Here is an 18,686-nt window from a genome sequence, read left to right as displayed (position 1 = left end):
GAATGATGAGGGCAACAAATGTATAGATGTGCTTTACACAATTGATCTATGTATTGTGATAAATTGTATGAGCCCCAATAAATTGATTAATTAAAAAAATAAAAAAATAAAAAAAAAGAAACCTCAAAAAAAAAAAGAAAAGAAAAAAAAAGAAAAACAACCACATATTCTAGTCAAACTTTCAAATTTCAAAGACAAGAAGAGAATCATGAGAGCAGTAGGCAAAAAGAATAGTACCTTCAAAGCAAAACTAATAATAGCTCTGGATTCTCAGCAGAAACCATGCATATAAGAAGACAATGTAGTGATATATGTAAAATCCTGAAGGAGAATCCACTGCCAATTAAGAATATTATACTCAGCAAAACTCTCTCTGAAATATGAACAAGAAATAAGGGTATTTTCAGATAGGAAAAAAATTGAAGGACGTTGTATAAATTGGATTAGCTCTCAAAAAAATACATTGACAGAAAATAAAAAACAATAGTAGGACTATGTACATATATTTATATGGCAAAACATTGAGGAGGTGGACATACTTTGGGCATCTGCTCAAGCCCTCTTTCAATGCAAATACACTTTGTTCTAAAAACCTGGCATTCCATAATGCTCACTCTCCCGGTATGATCGCTGAAGACAAAATGGGTGCACAAGCAAAGAAGGTGACAAAAGCTGATAGTGGATGGTTATCAAAAGATATAGTGTCTGGGGTCTTAGAGGTTTGAAGTTAAACAAGTGACCATCAAGCAGAGAAGCAACAAGCCCACATGAAAGAAGCACACCAGCATGTGGGATCATGAAGCATTGATGGGATCAACTAACAGTCATCAGAACACCCAAAGCAAACACAAAAAAACATTTTTGTGAGAACAATGGGGTCAGAGCATCAGAGCCGAGACTCAAAACCCATCTGTATACAATGGGACATCCCCTCACTAAAGGGTCACAAAGAAGGGTTGAGTCAACCAGGGTGCAGTATATCTCTGTGGAGACACACAATATTCCTCTGGTTCTTTGAGGATTCCTCACTCCCCACTATCACGACCCCAGTCCTTCCTTTCAGTTCTGGCTAGATTGAAACATGTACACTGGTGCAGATAAGAACTCACGACATATGGAATCTAGGTCAGATAAACCCCTCAGGATCTGAAATGGGAGTAGCAATGCCAGGAGGATAGGGGAAGGTAGTGAGAAGAGGGGATGAAAGGGGAAAGGAGCAGAATGATTGACACAAACCACAATCTCCACCTAAGGTGAGCAACAACAGAAAGTATGGGGGATGGGATACAGCAGTCAATTCAAGATATGTAAACAATAATAATGTATAATTTATCAAGGGGTCGCAAGAGTGGGAGAGGAGTAGGGAGGGAAAAAAGAGGACTGATATCAAGGGCTCAAATAGTAAATGTTTAGAAAATGATGATGACAACATACATACAAATATACTTGATACAATTGATGTATAGATTGTTATAAGAGCTGTATGAGCCCCCAATAAAATGATCTTTTTAAAATAAAACAATTAAATAATTAAACAACAAAAGAAAGCAAGACACATCAATTTGGTGCCTACAAGAGACACACTTTAAGCACAAAGCCAAAAATAAATTGAAAATCAAAGCATAGAAAATAATTAACCCCATGGCAACCAAAGCAAAACAAAACAAACTAGGAGTGAAAACACTAATCTTTGATAAAATTGGCAGAAAATAGCATAAGAGACTAAAGGGGTCACTATTTAATGATTCAAGGAACACTAGAACATATAACTGTAATAAATGTACATGCTGCCAATGAAAGGCACTCAAAATACACGAGTCAAACTCTTACAGAGCCCAAGAGAGAAACAGAAAACAAACAATAATAGTATGAGATTGTAATACACCACTCGAGCAAAGACAGGTCATCAGGGGAAAACTTAATAAAGACACAGAAGTACTACACACTACACATAACCAAATCAACATCATACACAAAGCACTCCACTCAACAGCAGGACAACATACTTTCTTTTCCAGTGCACATGAAACTAATTCAAGAGTAGACCATATGATCAAACCAAAAGCAAGTCTTAATAAATTAAAAAATATTGAGATTTTGTAGTCCAATGTCTCAGACCACAATGTTATAAAACTAGAAAAAATAATAAAAAGAACATCTGCAAAAATGAGATACATGGAAACTGAAACCTCTACTATTTCAAAATGACTGGGTAATAGATTAAATAAAGCATGGCATTTTTAAAATTCCTTGAAACAATGAGAGCAGAAGTACATGTGTTAGACCAGGTTTAGTAGAGAAACAAATCCGGTGACACTATTATATATTTAAGAAAGAGTTTTAGTATCTAGAAGTAATTACTATATATTGAGAAAACACCCCAGCTGAGTCCAACTCATGCCCATTAAGTCCAATACTCGTTCATAAGTCCCTCTTCAGACTCACACAGCCACGTGCAATGATGCAGAATGTCAGAAGGCCACAGCCCAGTGGGTAGAAAGTTATGCAGATCCCATGGCTGTAGCTCTGGCACCAAACAGGGTCAGCCAGACAGAAGGTGAAGGCAAAGCAAGAGGGAGATTCCCAGGGCCTTCCTCAAGAGAAGGCCATGCTCAAAAGGAGGTACCATCAGGCTGTGACCTGATCGACATGTTGAATGCCAACCCTACTTTTATATATCTTCAATTGATAGGAAATTACGTAACTACCACAGTATAATATGTCAAAACCCATCTGACACAGCAAAAACAATGATCGGAAACAAATTTAGAGTATCTATATACACAGGAAAAAAAGAGGAGTAAACAAAAACAATGGCATAATCCAGCATCTCCAGCAAGTAGAACAGCAGTGGCAAAATAAACCTTCAATCATGAGAGAGAAAAAATATAAAGATTAGAGCACAAATAAATGTGTTGGGAAAAAGAAAAACAATTTTAAAAATCAACAAGACAAGAAGGTGGTTCTTTATGTTTGTTTGTTTGTTTTTTGTAATCCATGTGAGATTTTATGAAGGACAGGAAAAGTTCCAGATTTTACAGTCTCAAAAAGGTACACGCTATTTCTGGAAAGCATGCCAAGCTGCGCGGAATCTGTCCTGGGGTTCACAACTGAGCACAAAAATCCCACACGGAAAAGAACACCGACATGTGCAGAACCGGGAACCAAGAGATCAAGTGCATGTGGGCCCAGAGCCTGTGTGCACCCCTGCCCTTTGACCTGCCACAAGACCAGAGCAAAAGAGCTGGCCTTCTCACAGCTGGGGCATTTAAGATCTCTGGCAGGGGAGGTGTGTTTGAAGGTGTTGGCTGGGATCAGGCCCACTGGTGTGATGTACCTATGGTGGCTGCACCCAAGGTCTAGCCTGCATGCTGTTTGGGGCATCCCATGGGTGTCCACTGGCTGCCTGATTTCTTTCCACTCCCTCTATTTGGGCCTTTACAGGCACTGGGGAGACAAGTCCACTTGGTCCTAAATCTAGCTACTTAATAGTCTGATACAGCGTTTGCCCTTTTGTGATTGGCTAATTCACTCAGTATGTCCTCCTTTCCCATCCGTCTTCTGTAATGTTGTGTAGGCATGCACCAGTTTTCCAGTGGGCATGTGTGCTGTTTCCACCTTGCTGTAGGGATGGAGTTGCTATGAGCAGGGGTGGATGTGTATCTGTCCCTTCTTTCGGCACATACCCTAGGATCGCTGGGTCCTCTCTCGACTTTTATTTGAGGAAGCACCCCACTGCTTCCCCACAGTTGTACTATGCCAGTCCCAGCAGCAGGTGAGGGTTCACCTTCTCTGCACACCCTGCAGCAGTTATCTCCTGCTCTTTAAGGCTCTGCTAACAGTGCTGGGGCAGGTGGTATTTTTGCTGACTTGCATCTCTCGGATGGCTAGTGATCATTGGTGTTTTATCATGTGTCTGTTGGATGCTAAAATTTTGTTGTAAGCACCATTTTGTGGTTTACATTTATGTGTCACTATTGTGTCTGCACAGTTACAAATTGGTCACAAGTTTTTGGATGGCCAAATTGGCAGTACATTAATATTTCCTTTCTATGACCCAACAAGTCTACTTCTGGGAACATGACCTGAAGTGATTCACTGTGGGTAACAGCAGCCTCCTAGAGATCTATCACAGATGCTGGGACCCCCACCTACACAGTTAGAGGTGGACACAGGTGTTTAGGACAACACCGTCATGAGAAGATTCAGATTTTGGTTCAAACTGCTATTGAGCACGGGTGATGGGGGCGGAGAGAAAGCACTTAGCACATGTCATAGCTTTAATGAGTGTACATGAGTCTGTACACAGGGGGAAAGCCATGATTGGTAAGCATTGCATAATTCTTCAGTCTCAACATGATGAGTGATGGGGATAGCTATAAAGATATAATTTGAGTTCTTATCCAGATATTGTATGAACTCAACTAATGAAATTCGCTATGTTGCTTGAACAACATAATTGGGGTTTCTACCTGGTTACATGTTCCTCAATGAACCTGATACTCACAAGCTGGCCTAAGAGGACACCAGACACCTCGGGCCTTCCCAGGAGCACAAGGAGACATGGCAGCAAGGTGGGAGGGGGCAGGAGCAGAGATTAAGGAGGACAGAGACAGAAGCCTAGGTCTGTCCTCCCAGGACCCACGCGCCCCCTGCAGAACAGCTCTTCCGGACAGCATGGAGAAGAAAGGAACGACCAGGGCTGTCCTCTACCACAGCGCAGAGGCCAAGTGGAGGGGCAGGGAGGGACGAACACACAGCCTTCTCCTGTTGTCCTCCTTCTCACCTCACAGAGAGCCAGGCGGACAAAGAGTGGGTACCTCTCAACACGGGGATTCTGTCTGTTGGGTTGGAGCTGGTTGCCGGCAACCCTGTTTAAATCAGGCAGGAGGCTGGGGGCTCCTGAAAGCAGCAGCCAAGGTAAGCAGATAAGGGGAGGGTGGAGAGTCTCTGAAATGCAAACATTTTCTTCTGTCCCCCACCTGCATTGGTTTTTAAGTCCAAATGTAATTAGAAACGAGGTGGGTAGTTGTCTGCTGTGGCTTTGTCCCTGGGGAAAATCACCCATCTCCCTGCAAGGAGCCCGAGGGTGAGCACCCCCCCCCCCCCCCAAGGGGCAGCTTCTCAGTAGGCGATTTTCTCAATCTAGTCTAAGTCATCCGTGTCCAATCTTTATATCTTCTTATTGAAATGCTCCTGGATCCTGTTGAGGATGTTCATGCTGTGCTTGCTGTCCACCATGTTCATGGCCAGGCCTCTCTTGCCAAAGCAGCCAGTGCGCCTGATGCGGTGCAGGTACGTCTCATTGTCCGGGTTCACATCCTTGTCCACTGGAAGGTCAAAGTTGATGACGACAGACACTTGCTCCACATCGATGCCCCGGGCGCACACGTTGGTGGTCACCAGAACCTTCTCCTTGCCCTCTCAGAAGCGCTCCATCACCACAGCTCTCTGCTCCACCACCATCTCACCAGTCAGAAGAGCCACCTGGTGGCCTTCCTTCAAGAGCTCTGCTGCTGTCTTGTGGGTGTGGCGGAAGATCGTGGCTTGGGCAATGGTGATAGCTCCGTAGAGGTTATAGAAGGCTTGGAACTTCTCGTCTCTGTTATTGCCTAGGATGTAATACTGCTTGATGGTGTCCAAGGTCTCCTCCTCATGCTTCAGTTTGATGATGTTGGGGTCGGGGACCACTTTCTGGGAAAACTTCCACACGGAGTCTTCAAAAGTGGCCGAGAAAAGCAGCATCTGGCAATTCCTGGGCAGCATCCTCTGGATGCGGATTCTCTGATCCTGGTGGCCCTGAGTGGCTATCATTACATCAGCCTCATCCAGAACAAACATCTTGATCTTCTTGGGGTCAATGAAATTGAACTTGGCACACCGGTCCAGCACGATTCCAAGGGTGCGGATGACAATCTGTTCACTGATCTTTTGACCTCTTTCCAATTTATTGCCTTGAACAGCATAGGCAAGCTTTAGCTCTGGATAAAATTTGACCATCTGCTCAATCACTTTTTTCGGTTTGAAGAGCCAGCTCATAAGTTGGGGAGAGGTACAAACACTGGGGGCATGTGTCTGTTGGTTCCACTCGGCTGAGCATGGCCAAGACAAAGGCAGCCGTCTTGCCAGTACCAGACTGAGACTGAGCAATCAGATTCTGTAGGGAATCAGCAGGTATCATGGGTAATGCGCTCTCTTGTATCTTGGAGGGTTGGTTGAAGCCCATGGCGTAGACTCCCTGGAGAAGCTGTGGTTTCAGCTTGAGCTATTCAAAAGACTTTACAGAGTAGAGGGGAGAGTTTGGGTACCGCTGCAAGACTTCCACCTGGTTTGTGTTATCGATCAAGTTGCTTCTGATCAGCTTATTGAGTAAGGACTGGGTGGCTTTGTCCTCTTTTTCTTCTTCATTTGTTTTCTCTGGAGGAGCATCAGTTTTGATAACTCCGTTGGTATCTGCTTTGTTCTTCTCTTCCTTAATCTGCAAGCTGTTCATCCATTTGACAGCTGCTTCCTGCTCATCAACCGCCAGAGGCCACGAGTTGGTGGCCATAATCCTGGGGGAAGAAGGTGGACACGCCAAGAAGGTGGTTTTTTGAAATAATTAATAAAATGGATAAACCATTGGCAAGCGTAACAAATGAAAAAAAGAAAAGATCCAAATATCAAGAGTTAGCAATAAAAAATGTTGACAACATAACAGACTCAAATGAACTCATTTCTATGAAAGGCTGTTGTAGCAGTGACGTACTCTCCTGTCAACCTGAACAAAGGGGTGGGGTCTAGCCTGTCAATCCTGTTAAAGCCTGATTACGTCATTTACAGATGCAACAGAGATAAATAACTCACTGGAGGCCAAACCCACTCTCTCTGCCTTCCGTTTTCCACCCTTGAGAAACTCAGAGAGCTGGAGGAGACACATAGAGACCTGTGACAGCACAGAGATGCTTCCAAGGCCAATGGATTCACAAGCTCTTCTACCCATTGGCATGTCATCTTTCTGAATTCGGCACCATTGCATATGCTGCATGAGAAATTTATGGACTAGTATCGAACCTATGGTCTAAAATCAGACTTATTGATTTGATATGGACTGGGCTGTGATATTTTCTTAATATACAATTACTCTTTGACATAAAGCCCTCTTTACGCAAACATGAGTTTCTCTGGATTTGTTTCTGTAGTCTACCAGGACAAAATACAGCTGTACTCCAACAAATTTGAAAACCAAGAAGAAATAGACAAATTTCTTGAAACACACCATCTACCTAAATTAAAAACACTGATGTAGAAAATCTCAGCAGACCAATAACAAAAGAAGAAATATATCATGTCATTAACAAACTTTCAACAACAAATGTCTAGGACCAGACGAATTCACAAGAGCAATTCTACCAAGGATTCACTGAAGAGTGGACACAAATTTTATACAGATTATTCCAGAATATAAAAAAGGACATCCAAATCTAATTCATTTTTTGAAACTTGTATAACCCTGATACCAAAACCAGGTGAAGATCCCACATGTATAGAAAACTAAAGACCACTATCCTTTATGGTTATACATGCAAAAATTCTCAACAAAATCCTGGCCAATAGAATCCAACAATCTATCAAAAATAAAAAATCATGATCAGGTGGGATTCATACCAGGTACACGAGGACAGTTCAACATTAGAAGATCATCAGTGTAATCTAAACAAAAGTTAAGAATCTCGTTATCATGTACATGGACACATAAAAGACATTTGACAATATTGAACATCCATTGTTGATAAAAAAACATTAAATAAAATAGGTAGAGAATGAAAATTGCATTACCCCTGCAAATGGGAACAAGACAAGGATGCACTTTATCATCACTCTTATTCAGCATTGTGATGGAGGTCTTAACCAGAATGATTAGACAGCAAAAACAAATCAAAAGAATTTAAATGGGAAAAGAAGGGATACTTTTGCTATTTGCATATGATATGCTTTTGTATGTAGAAAACCCTCAAAGACTTCAAGCAAAAAATATGAGACAATTGGAGAAAATTGACCTAATTGCAGGAAACAAGATTCCCACACAAAAATAAAGCAGACTCATATATAGGGAGCTCTGAAAATGAAATCAAGGAAACAAAACCTTTTATAATAGCCACACACAAGATGAAAATATTAGGAATAAACAGTGGAGACATTATCACAATCATTAGATATCCAGGAGATGAAAATCAAAACAATGATAGGGCATCATCTTATATCAACAATGACAGCACAATTTAAGCAAACAAGAAAAAAAGTGTTCTTCAAGCATCATACACCCTTTAACAAGGAGGATAATGTAAGTTAGATACTGCAGAATCTTAGGAATATCAATAAATATTATTAGAAGCTGGCTCAATATTTAGAATCACAGATTCCTCTCTCATATTTTGGGAGATTAACAAATATTTCCACTTTGAAGGATTTTTTGGTTTGTTTTCTGTTTGTCTGTTTTTCACTTTGAAGTTTTATATATTCTAACTTTAATATGATTCTTTCCTACCAGGAAAATTTGTATAATAGTAAGAAATCTATCTGCCCACATACTGCCAGGCATTCTAGGGTTTGTATATATTTCTTTTGAAATTATACTATTAGCTTAAAAATTACTGGAAATATTCCATTTTTACAACATATAATTCCCAATAGTTAAAATGTTACTGAAGAATGAATCATATTGCAACAGATTTCTTTTGGAAACAGAAAATCAAAACTAAATAACAATATAAATAAACCCTTACTACATTTATAAACAATGCTTGAAATTCTAGATTCCCATTTCTCGCCGTCAGGTCCAAAACCCAGATTATTTCTAAGGGTCATATTCTTTAACCTGAAAAAGACAAAACTGCTTGCAAAATGTCATTACAATGGCCTCTCATACCTCAACAGGTGGAAGGATTTGCTATTGATGTAACATCAATAGGAAGGTCATCCCTACACCTTTAATTTAAGAAAAGGTTGCCTTTCTTGCCTCCCCCTGTTGTTACAAAACCAAACTGTATTTATGCATACTGAATAATGCCATAGAAGTGCAAAAGGAAGGCTATTTCTACCTGTGAACAACAAAGTGCTTTGTTAATTATCCTAGAGAGCAGAAAGAGAAAAAGATCTAAAATGTGCTTCTGTCTTAAACAACAATTTTCTTAATGGCTCCATGTTCTGCTAAAAATCATGCTTCTACATTCATTAACTCATATCTTTATGTTTAGAATTAACTTGTTTTTTGTGTGTCTATAATGAGACATGTACCATCGCTGATCTTGAAAAGATCGTTTTTAATGCAGAAATTCATTGCAACAGGCTACTCAAATTTAGGGGAGTTATTGCAAATCGTAAGCATTTGGGAAGCAGGAGAGTTACGTGCACTGCTACAAGCATGTGCTGTGAAAATGGAAATAGCAGGTTGAAACTGAACACGGGAAAATTTAGTCTGAATGTCAGGAAAAGTTGTCAACTCTGAGATTTAATTAGGTAGTGGAATAGTTTCCCAGAAGAAATGGCAGAAATTTATTACTGGGCCTATTTAAAATTGGCCTGGACAAAGCACTAGGGAATATAGAGAAGAGGGCAATCCTTCATAGAATCTGGTGAATTGATGTGGCTAGCAATTGGTCTTTTGCATATCTAATTCTCATGGACATTATGCTAGCATTTTCTTCGCAATGCTAAGTAAATGTATTCTCTTTAGCACTGTAACCCTGAAAAGTAGAAAGTTACATGATACCCACAGGGATATCCACAGCTACTTTTTTTTTATTATGTCTTTAAATTTAACTTTTTTTGTTGTTTGAGTCGTTTACAAAGCAAATTAGTTTTCCATTCAACAATTGATGAGAATGATTGCAATTTCCATAATGTAAAGCCCTCTTCCCATTTCCTCTCTATGATTACCTTTGTCATTCCTTCCTCTTTCCTATCTCTTCCTGCCTTGTGAACTTTATCTCTGGAAAATGCTTTCCTTTTGATCTCCTATACTTGATTGTTCTAACATCCTTGCTTACATCCCTGCTGTTATCTTACAGGCTTGGCTATTGGTTAGCCAGGAGGGTGAGTTCAATTTCAGGTTTGAAGAATGACTTAGGGTCATAATCAACTTAAACATTCCTATTTACTCTATTAATAACATAGCTCTTCTTTCTCTATTACTTACTTCATTGACTGATTGGAAAACTCCTACCTGGAGTCTTCTGAATAGTATCCCCATTTCTTCCTTTCTTTAAACTCTAGAGTAAGGCCAAGAGCACTTTTTATTTATTTACTTATTGCTTTAATTTGTTTTTCTTTTTGGAGGATTAATTGATACATTCAAGATTGAGTCCACTTTTCATTTTTTAACATGGAGAATAAGGATTCGAAATGGTTCTTTCTTTTTCATCCTGCATACACGACTCTCCTGGATATATGCATAATCATTACATTTAGCTTCAGGTTTAGCCATATTTTCCCCATTCATTCTGCATATGAGAAGGAAGAAGTAGGATATAAAGTAGGATGAAACTTTGCTAATACTCTCTCTTCAATAACATTTACAGCCAAATCAGTAATTAATGTTTGTGTGAGATATGTATTTTCTCCTGGAGATAAAATAGATATGGACTATATTCCTTGTCAATATTTTTAACCAGCGCTGTAACTCAAATGCATCAATTCTTGCATTATCAGGAGAAGCCAGTCTCCAGACAAGGACATCATACTTGGTAAAGTACATAGTCACTTGAAAATATGACCCTCAATGAGATGACTTGATATAGTCACTGCCATAATTGGCTCAATCATAACAATTGTGAGGAGAGTACAGGACTAGTTAGTGTTTTATTCTGTTGTACATATGGTTGCTGTTTGGGCTCAATCCTCAGGGAAAATCTCTCTTTATGTAGATGCAGTGAAGATTTAAAAAGAGTGACCAGGAATCAATCTGAGACATATCACTTAATTTACATTGAAGGCTTACCGACCTGGATGACCAGTACTGTTTCCCAGGTAGATGGCTAGACGGAAAAGAATCCACTCTAAGGGTCTTCATAGGGACTATTTTTATACTAGTTAAACAACTTTGAGTGAGGTAGGCTATGGAAACCATTACACCATGATGTCAGGTACCTGAAACACGATTTTTAGGTCACTGATATTGTATGTATCAGACTGCACATTCTGATAAGGGAGAAAGCAGGAAGCAAAGATTTTTTTGTTTTGCTTTGCTTTTTAAATCATTTTATTGGGAGCTCGTACAACTCTTATCACAATCCATCCATCCATCCATTGTGTCAAGCACATTTGTACATTTGTTGCCCTCATCATTTGCAAAACATTTGCATTCTACTGGAGCCCTCGGTATCAGCTCCTCACTCCTCCCTCCACCTTATGAACCCTTGATAATTTATACATTATCATAATTTTATCATGTCTGACACTGTCCAACATCTCTGGGAGGAGATGAACCAGTCAGGGTGAAGCGAGGTTTTCACAGTCCATCAAGCTGTGCGTCACAGGGCTTACTGAGGAGGGAGGGTGTCTGCCAAATAGACTCAGAGAACACAGGGAAGGCCTCCTTAGCTTAAAGGTGGTCCTTTTTTAGGATTAACCAGTGTTTCTACACTAAAACCCAGCCCAACACCTTTAATTTGTCATGTCCATCTTACCCCCAGTCTTCCACATTACCCCTAGGAGCTGGGTGTTGGAAATTTGTAGCCAGAGATTGACGTAGAAATACATTTCATTAAAAAAGATCACCCCATGGCCAAGAAATCTCAAGTTTGACAGGAACACAGGATTGGGTAAAAGAAGTTAGGCCAGTTAGCAAATAGGTCAATGCCTAGAACAATTAACTAGAAAGGTGGGAGTGGAATGGTGTGAGGCCACCTGAGCCCAGACAGGTTTTGCCAGTCTAGTACGCATGCACAGGCACTAGTATTGACTGGACTGACTTTACAAGTCAGACTGACAACTGAAGATGTTGGCATTTTTCCACATACTCAATGCTCTAGTTGATTGCTTGCGTTAACATTCATGGTGGCCTCATTGGCAAAAAAGAAAATGCCTGAAAACAGTAGAGGTGAGAAGACAGAGAACTGAGAAGCACTAACATGAGTAAATCATGGCTATCAAACAGAATACATGCAGATGTAGTAGAGGTGTTTAAAGTCACCCCAGAGTAAAACCATCCCCAAAGTTTGAATGAACTTCCTGGCTATCTTGGGAAGGGATGCCAGCATAATTATATTCAGGAACTACAATGATTCACAGGTTTAGGACTGGAATCCCTTTAGCAATTGTCCTCCCACTTAGATTAATCACCTGACAGTTTGAGGGGGGTGTCAAGTGTAATCATGGTGACACCTCCAATCCTAACTCTAGCACTTTTCTACAAAGGGCTTAAATAAGGAACCACTGAGAACTAATTTGCCATGCCTACAGGAAAGAGGCAACTCTCTTCCCAGGAGTTAGACCCTGGGTCAATGGCAGAGAGGGAAGATAGTGAAGATTCAGGGGGTTCCCCACATCATTCAAATGATAACTGCTCCTGACTGTCAGGCGCCATTGGGTGCTGGAAAATGCATTGGCTATTCTAGTACAGAATATTAGGTCCCCTATTTTACCTGTTGCTGTTTAACAGGGAGACAGTATTGGGCACTGCACGTAGAAGAGAAGTACCACCTTATTGTTCTCTCAATAGTCCAGTCTTATGCCATAACCCATCTGTTTCTTCCATGGCCATACTGGGATTTAACTAACTATGGATTAGTCTGAAGATAATTATTTTAACAAGCTTGGCTATGCTGGCTGTGATTTCTTCATGATCCCCAGACAAATGGCAATATTGCTTGATATTCACCACTTGGTGGGGCAGAGGCAGATGAATAGGGGTCCACATTGCCCATCACCAATAGTGAATTTAAACATTTGAATGTCTGAACAGAACCTGCCTACAGTGGTCATGAGTGATAAGTCCCCCAAGTAAGTCCACACTCAAATACATTAGGGGAGTGGGGAAATGTATACTTTAGAGTCTCAAGGGAGCTAACAAGTGGTCAATTTACAGGGTCAGGACCACTTGGCATATTTGTACTGTGTTTACTCCTTAACCGTCAATGGCACCAAGTTGCCCTTGAAATATGTGAATCTTTCAACGAAAATAAGTTTATTCTGCCCCAGTATCAAGTAGGGCTAAATAATCCATTCATTTTTGGAGACCAATGAATGGTTAGTTCTACACAAGGTCTCCAATCCCCCCATAACCTCCTTATTCAAGGGCCAGAGGAATCGTGGCCCCAACCTTAATCAAGGGAGTTTGGCAGATTCCATGCTGGCTAGGTGCTTAGAGCAGGGGAATCTCAGGTGTCCTCTCCTTTGGTGAACAGCTGCTCCACTGCTCCATGTGTTGCTTTCATGACAGGTACACTAACATGCATTGGGGACATTGAGCTGCTGATCTATCTCTCCCCACAGGATCCTGGTGGCTAACACGTCTACCAACTGACATTTCCTGGTCACCTGTAGGGATCCCTTCTTCGTCTCAAGTTTACTCACTTTACCAGAAGATAAGTCAGAACTTCTCCATTTGACCCCAGTTGGCTGAAGTTTGAGTGACTGACTCTACTACCATTAAGCTCAATATCAACACTAAGATCCCATTACACTGGTTGGAGGTGAAAAGCAGGATGGCACTTTCTTTTCCACTGTGAATAGCACATTATCAAGGCCTACATAATTCTCTAAGTCCACCACATGTTTTGTTCATAGTCCCCTGATAACTTCCTGTAGCACTTCCAGAATCACCCAATATAATGTGGAGGATGGCATAATCATCTCATTAGACCAAACTGTCACCAAACACCTATAATCCAAACTAGGAGGGATACTACATGGTCCTGGTTCACCACAGCATATAGGGGCTATTGAAATGCCCACTGCATGTTGAGAGAGGACATATGTGCCCTATGCTTATAATACCCTTTACCTTGGTGTACCAAAAGTGGAGTAGCCAAGCAGCAACACATTCTCTTTCCCTGTCTGTACTGAGTAGCTAAAGCCACCACAGTGTAACTGCACATGGTGACATGTTGCTGGTGTTTGAGATCCAGGAGCTACCAGGGATCTATGACCAGTGGTCAGAGACCATCTATCTTAAACTTGGTCACTAAGACAGACTGAGACTTCAAAGAGGAATCTCTATTTCCTCCCCTAACTGTACCCCACCAACTAAATCTGCAGAGGACTCCAGTGCTTGGTATCCCAGTTTGTGGCATAATCCCTTCTCACACTCACTATTGAGGAAAACTAAGGTGAAAGCATTGCCCTTTCACCTTCACTAGATGGCAGGCTATCAATTCTACTTCAGAATCTGGTACCTAATGGTCGTTAGTTAGCACTTCCTGAGCATTACCCTTGCTTCTATTTCTAATTTCAATCCCTCTTCCAGTCCTCATATCCTCATAAGTGCAGCCATCTCTGCTTCAATGGCACAACAGACAGTGCACAAAAGGAGCCAGGCAGTGGTGATGAGTGCCTTGGCACCTTTCTTAGCTTTGACAGCATCTACGGCATTCTGGAATCCTACCAATACTTGTGGCATTTTCTGAGTATCTCTATATTCACGTGCTAGTCCTCAGGTGGCTAATAAATGAATTTATAGATCCAATATGAATGTTAATTTCAGGATATCCCCCATGGAGTCTCATTCTTTGAGACTCTGGGGTTTTTCGATCTCCTGGCTGACTCACCAATTGTTTGGGTTTAGGATCTAAAAAGGAAGTGACTCTGCATGCATAGATTATGAGAAAGAGAAAAACTGACCATAAACCAATCAGTTTATTTGCACTGAGGGTTTATAGACCAGGAAAAGTGATACTGCTTCCAGAGGTGGCTGGCTGGACAGGATATGGTCCATTTGGGGGGTCATTGTGGGGCTGTTTTTATAACAAACAACTTTGAGTGAGGTAGGATACAAAAAACATTGTCATATTGACACCAGGAACCCAAAACTCATTGTTTGGTCGCTGCTCTTGTGTACACCACGGAGCCTTGGTGGCATAGTAGTTACACTGCAATCCACCAGGTCCAAACTTCAAAACCACCAGCAGGTCCGCTAGCAAAAACAAGGCTTTACAGTCCACCAGTTCTCAACCTGTGGGTCACAACCACTTTGGGGGTCAAATGACCCTTTCACAGGGGTCACCCAATTCATAACAGTAGCAAATTACAGTTATGAAGTAGCAATGAAAATAATTTTATGGTTGGGGGTCACCATAACATGAGGAACTGTATTAAAGGGCCACGGCATTAGGAAGGTTGAGAACCACTGCTTTATACTCATGAAAACAGTTACAATCTCAGAAATCCCCAGGGGGTAATTCTACACTGTCCTACAGGGTCACAATGAATCAGCATTGACTCAATGGCACTGCATTTGGGGTTTGGTTTACTGTATAGATCATACAGTATCACTGATTGGTGGGGGTGGGGGGATGTGTCAAGGTGGGTGGGTGGTGGGGAAGTAATATTCACAATGCCTCTGGCTGTGTTCTGACCTGGCTACTTCTGGGGGAGGTATCCCGCAAGTAGACCCAAGGACAGATGGGGAACACATGTTTAGCTGAATTGCAGCCATTATGGAATATTAACTAGTGGCTCTACAGTTGCTACGATCAGAACCAACTTGATGGGTTCTAACAATAAACCTTAGTCATACTCAGTAGGTATGAAATGTATTTTAGTCAAATACAAAATGTACTAATTTTAGTAAAAGTTCTAGAATACCTACTACACACTAATTTTTCCTTGTACTATTTCAACCTTTGAAAGTACCTCTATACCTGTGCATTCTCCTCTTAGGCAACTTAAAAATAAACACTACTTTGTTTTAGGTACTGGATTTCAAATTCTTTCCATGGATTATCGCACTGATTCATCACAAGCACCTTGTGAAGTAGACAGTCTTATTAGCCTTATTTTCAATAAAGGGACTTGTCCAAAATCTTATGATTAGTAATTCATAGAGTTAGACACAAAATGCAAATGTTTTGAAACCTGAGAACATACTCTTAAAACGACTACAGTAAAATATTTATTGCCCAAGATTTAAGTGCCTCTAAATGGGAACTCACATAGAAAGTTCTGACGTCTGTGACTTTTGAGAACCTTGGCAATACTTATCTTTAATATAATAATGTATAATGTAGACATATATGTAGAGAATCAAAAGGCAATGTTTGATATTAGAATTATATAAACACCCCTGCTTCCAGATTTGGTTTTCCATATCTGAATGAGGTTCAGGTGAAATATAGGTCAGGAAGTTTGTCCTTTAGAGATGCTAATATTCAATTACCAATAATTTTGAAATGTATGAGTCACTTTCTAAGCCTTGGAATAACAATAAAAATAATTGCCTTCTTATACCTCAATTTTAAATCCTTTTATAATTTTGCAAAATGTGATTTGGTCATAATTGAGATTGCTTTTTCAGAGTAGAATAAACACAGTTATCTTAGGCTATCATTATTATATATATAACTCTAAACTATTTAGGGACAAAGGGAATATACTAAGCGAGGCATAAGTTTTTATGCCACGGAAGAGCATAAGTACAAATAAATAGAGTAGTGCAGAATTTATGAGGACTTTTAAGAAAATGATGATAATACTTGCTATCATATTCTTTACTGTTTGTTTTAATTATTTTTTATATTCTAGCATATAAATGTTTTATTATTTTTAATGAAGTTGCATTTCTTAGATCAAAATAAATTCCATCAATTTAACTTAAAATGCCCATTTTGCAATATGTATTACTAGTATCTGAAGGTTACAGACCATCTGAACATGGGAAACTGGATATGCCTCATACTCAAATTTGATATTGTTTTGCAGGAAGTTTTCTTTTAATCAGCAGAAAATGCTACACATAATATCATGCTGATGGGAACAAACTAATTAGCAAGAATGATACTGGCTGAGAGCATACCTAGAAGCTGTTTCTGTCTCTTGTCAATACCAAAGAAAACAATAGTATCAAATGATAGAGGTAGCTGTGAGAGCTTGAACACTTTGTGTACCACAAGTAAAGACATATTATTAATTGGGTCATTGGAGACAAGAAAGTAAGTAAAGAAATTTCTTATAAGAAATGTATATACAGATAATAATTTTCTTTCTCTTGTCATATGTGTCTTAGGCCAGCTAATTTTGAAGAATTGTCACAAATAGACAGTAAATTGTGACATGAAAGATATGAAAATAGCAGATAAAAATCTCATCAAAAGTAAAGCCCATGGTGAATATTTATTTCTATTTACTCTTGGGCAATAGGAATTTTTAAATATCCTGCTGTGACAAAAAAGTAGATTACATTTATTGAAAGAAAACACTATCATTTTAAATCTTATACAGACAGATGCTATGAGCACAATGCAATAAATAATTATTATTTCCATCACAACAAGGGCTCAGATTCCAATGAAACCTGCATTCTAGGTGGATCTACAGGGTTAGATAAAGGAGTAGGAGTGGAAAAAATTTGAAAGTAGCCAAAAGTATCTTGGAATGGGTATATATATATGAAGAAAATATAGACATTATGGAACTGAGATCAAGCAAGATAAAGGGGGGAAGGAAAACATAGCAATCAATGGTAAATAACTGGTGTCTAATCACAATCTCCAAACTGAAAGATACAATGGAAAGAAATGTCTATGAATAAAAGCAATCCAGGTATGGGTCATTACTAAGTTAGTGACTCTCAGAATACTCTCAGCATGGCTGATTAGAGTAATGTTGGAGAAGATATATTTGAAAGAAAATCTCCAACACTGCAGAAGTTTGGTGTGGTAGTTACATAATCTCCTATCAACTTGTGAAAGAATGGAGATTAACCTGTCAATTAGGTGGAAGCTTGATGGTCTCATTTGGAGGCATGATGGAGATAGATAGCTCACTGGAGGCCAGATACACATAGACTCTGCTTTGTATTCCTGAAGACAAGACACATGGAGCTACACTAGAGCCATTGAGCTGGAGGAGCCACATGGAAACCCACACCAGTGCTGAGATGCTTACAATACCACTAAATCCACAAGACTTTCCACCCACTGGCCTGTATTTTCCTGTATACGTCATTGCATGGCTACGTGAGTCTGAGGATGAATTTATAGACTGGTATCTGACATATGGGCTAATATTGAACTTATGGACTTGAACTGGACTTTACTGGGTGTTTTCTCAATATTCAATTGCTATTGTATATAAGTTCGTTCTTATACACATATGCGTGTCTATGAATTTGTTTCTCTAGTCAACCCGAACTAACACATTTGGTTTGGGATTAACTTTAGGAGGGCAATGGGCATCCTACAAGCCTTTGTAACTGTGTGTTCACACTTCAAAATGAGGAGGCCAAAAGGAAGATCATGACTGAAAACATTCTTGTTTCTGGGGTGGAGGTTGTGCATGAGGGGGCAAAGTTTTGGGGAGGATGCTGGTGCCACTGTATAGCTCTCCAAATAACATAAAAATGATTTTTTCCTGCCAGGTGCTGTGATCTTACGATCAGGCATGCAACTGCAAGTGTTGGAAGCAAGGGGTGATCACTCACCAAGGGACTCTAACTATAACCCAATTAACATGTATACCAGAATTCCCAAAGGCTTGATGGGATTGACTGC

At 40.0% G+C, this 18,686-nt stretch overlaps 1 pseudogene; it reads right to left on the bottom strand.

Annotated features, from left to right (window-relative positions):
* Positions 1–5,124: 5,124 nt before the first annotated feature.
* On the bottom strand, positions 5,125–6,550 carry LOC101645763 (annotated as a pseudogene).
* Positions 6,551–18,686: the final 12,136 nt, after the last annotated feature.

Source organism: Echinops telfairi, unplaced genomic scaffold, assembly GCF_000313985.2.
Source record: "Echinops telfairi isolate 266 unplaced genomic scaffold, ASM31398v2 ScPeMD7_44;HRSCAF=162, whole genome shotgun sequence".
Taxonomy (NCBI): Eukaryota; Metazoa; Chordata; class Mammalia; order Afrosoricida; family Tenrecidae; genus Echinops; species Echinops telfairi.
The sequence above is the reverse complement of the archived record's forward strand: the minus strand, read 5'-3'. Positions and strand labels throughout refer to the sequence as shown.